Raw genomic sequence first — 3,610 nt, forward strand, 5'->3', positions numbered from 1 at the left:
TTCATTGGGCCTCTCACAAGGAAGCCTATCTTCCACCTCATGACCACTTCTCAAAGTGATCGCCTTTACATGCTCTCTATAGTTGGTTTAAGTATTACCCCACAAGCTTCCTTGTGGCCTTTCCGATAGAGACTTTGCAATTTGCCCCACTTGATTTTCAAGATTGTGCAAAGAGGCGGTGTGGTTGCGAAGTGTAGCCTCGATTGATTGAAACCTTTTATCGGACGATTGCACTAACCTAGTCAACGCCTTCTCCAAATCGGTCATTCGGGTCCCCAAACCTGAAACTCAGTTTTCCATGTTTTGGGCTTGTTGTTATTGGAAACCTGGTGGCCCCATGGCCTTTTGTGGACCTTGGTTAGTCCATGAAAAATTGGGATGATTCTTCTAACCCGGATTATAGGTGTTGCTATATGGATTCCCTTGGTTCCTCATTGCATTACCCACAAAATTGACATTCTCAACCGAAGATGCATTACCAATAGAGATCGAGCAATCGGAGGGGGCATGTCTTCCACCACACCCGGTGCAAGTAGTCACAGCATCTATCTCATGGAGCACGGCTATCTTTTTCTTCTCCCTAGCATTCCATTGGTAGCTATTTAACCCCATTTCTTGAATTAATTGATGGGCCTCACCGGGGGTCTTGCTACCTAAGGTACCTCCTACTGCCGCATCCAAGAGTTGCCTTGTACTCGGATTCAACCCGTTGTAAAAGGTCTGAACAATCATCCACTCCAGGAAACCTTGTTGCGGGCACTTTCTCAGGAGCTCCTTGAACCTTTCTCATGTTTCAAATATAGACTCCAATTTTGACCGTACATAGGACGAGATCTCATTCCTAAGCTTTCTAGATTTTCTAGGAGGGAAATTACGGGCTAGAAAAGCTTCTACCATCTCCTCCCATGTGGTAATCGATGCTCTAGGTAATGAGTGTAGCCACTGCTTCAATCTCCCTTTTAAGGAAAATGGGAAGGCTCTCAACATGATGGCATCATCCATCACCCCGTTTATCTTAAGCATATCACACACCTCAAAAAAGTTCTCTATATGATTGTTTGAATCCTTATCGGCTAAACCATTGAACTGTGCGGATTGCCGCAACATGTGGATGAATGCCAGCTTTAGCTCGAAGTTCTGAGCTGTAATCGGGGGAGGCACAAAACTCGATTGTGTCCCCAATACTGAAGGTCTGAATTAATCAGATAATATCCGCTGTTATTCATTCTGTTATACCGTGCTTTCAAATTCTTCTACTTCTAAATCAGATAGATTAGACAATTCTTGCACAGGTTTTTTCCCTTTTCTTCTAAGTGTATGTTTAAGCTCAGGATCTCCTTCAATCAATATTGAGGGGTTCCATTGGGTCATAACCTGGAGTTACGCAAAAAAGAAAGAAAAAGAAATCAGAACAATAATAGAATAACAAGAAATGAACTAGATTAAATGACTGAATAGCTAAGAAAACAAAGTGCAAACGCCTACTCCCCTGCAACGGCGTCAGAAACTTGACAATACCCCTTGCGTATGTCCCACGAGTGCACGGTTTTGTCGAAGTAATAAAATCTCAGATGAGTGGGGTATCGTATCCACAGGGAGTAGGTAATAAAAAACACTTCAATTGTTTCTTAATTAAGTGAAATATGAATAGTGATATGTGTGACAAGATGTAAAATAACACAAAAGTAAAAGAACAAGAAAGAGAGCACAAGTAAAGGAGAAGGTAAGGAAATCGATATAAATGGGCTACCCGAATATTGTTCCGCCTAGGACAATCATTTCAAGTGCAAGAGCCCTCTATTATACTTTCTAACTGATGCAATAATAAGTCATGGAGATCCTAAAATATATAGTCCCAAATCTATGGTCAACCATGCCTAACTCCATACATGTCCCGGAGGAGAAATTGAATACCCTCTCAACCTCCCACTCATATAGAATTGCAATGAGTTCTAGGGATTCCAAATGATAAATCTTCTTCCTAAATGTAGACCTAACCCTTTGGTTAAGGTGGAAGGTCCCTATCTATAGTTAAGCCCTAGGTGTTAAAATCACTTCAACTCTTCACTCAATTGCACCCGCAACTAAGCTCCAGCAGAATGTCATCCTTTAGCCCAATCACTCTACTATGACAGGAAAGAACTTGAGGAAATGGAGGTAGAATAAATAACACCAGAGGAGAAAGGGGACGCTCCGCTACCTCTCGACTCACCCTCTCAACCGTCTCCAATCTAGCTTTGTCTAACTCTCGTGATGTGTCACTCACTCACAAGGGTTACCAACAAGAACTCTCAACTCTAGTGTCAATCTAAGGGAGCATTCATACAATTAAGCATTCAAGATTGGAACTCAAATAAAGCATCAATTAATTTAAAGCATAATAAAGAGATTCAATGAAACGAATACATCCTAGTTTTCACAAATACCCAAGTACCCACTAGGGGATTTAGTTCTCCATGGAGCTAATTACAATCAATGAAATCAAATGTCAAAAGCAAAGAATCAAGAGAAAACCCCCTCGATTGTCTTGACGATGGTCTTGTGGAGAGTACTCTACTCGTGCAAGGGTCTTTTTGTCCGGCCTATGATACACCTCGCCTGATCGGTGCCGATGAAAGCTCTCCCACTAACCTTCATCCAAATGGAGCACGATCTTAGAGCCATAGAACCTCTCCAAATCCCTAGCCAATACCTCTCAAAACCCTAGCCACCATCCTCTCTCAAGTTGGGGAAAAGATGGAGAAAAGAATGCTGAAATTGGGGTTGATATCGGCTTTTAAAGGCTGGAATCGAGAATCCACAAGCCCCTGTGGATGCCAGTGGGGAATTTACACATGCCCGTGTGGATTCTCTATTTTTATTTCGTAATGTCTCCTATTTTTGAGTTTTGAATCAAAAAAACTATTCCTATGTTTTTTTTTTGCAATGCCTCCTATTTTTGAATAAAATCCATAATCCTATGTTTGCATTTTGAAATGTCTCTAATTTTTTAATCAAAACCCTAATCCCATGTTTTGTTTTTGGAATATCTCCTATTTTTAATAAAAAAATTAATGCTATGTTTTCTTTTAGCAATATTTATGTTTTCTTTTAGGAATGTCTCCTATTTTTCAATCAAAACCCTATTCCTATATTTTCTTTTCGAAATGTCTCCTATTTTTTTGTTCGAATCAGCCATTTTTGTTCGAATCGGGGACATAACCCCTATGTTTTTCTTTTTGAAAAATATCTCCTATTTTTTAATCAAAACTGTAATCCTATTTTTCTTTTTTGGAATATCTCCTATTTTACGTTTTGAATGAAAACCTAATCCTATGTTTTTTTTAGAATTTCTCCTTTTTTTTATTTTGAATCAAAACCCTCATTCCATGTTTTATATTTGGAATGTTTTCTATTTTTTTATTCAAAACCCTAATCCTAAGTTTTCTTTTTGGAATGTCTCTTATTTTTTTGTTTTTAAATTAAAACCCTAGTCGTATGTTTTCATTTCAAAATGTCTCCTACTTTCAATGAAAAACCTATTCCTACATTCATTTTGGTAATGTCTCTCGTTTTTAAATGAAAACCCTATTCCTATGTTTTGTTTTCGTAACGTCTCCTATTTTATGGC

The 3,610-nt window shown here is 38.9% G+C and overlaps 1 non-coding gene across 1 annotated transcript; it reads left to right on the plus strand.

Annotated features, from left to right (window-relative positions):
• The first annotated feature begins 742 nt into the window (after positions 1 to 742).
• LOC120252151 lies at positions 743 to 849 on the plus strand. Its single transcript, XR_005533696.1, has one exon. It is a non-coding gene; the product is annotated as a small nucleolar RNA R71 (small nucleolar RNA).
• Positions 850 to 3,610: the final 2,761 nt, after the last annotated feature.

The sequence above is a fragment of the Dioscorea cayenensis genome, chromosome 20 (genome assembly GCF_009730915.1).
Source record: "Dioscorea cayenensis subsp. rotundata cultivar TDr96_F1 chromosome 20, TDr96_F1_v2_PseudoChromosome.rev07_lg8_w22 25.fasta, whole genome shotgun sequence".
NCBI lineage: Eukaryota > Viridiplantae > Streptophyta > Magnoliopsida > Dioscoreales > Dioscoreaceae > Dioscorea > Dioscorea cayenensis.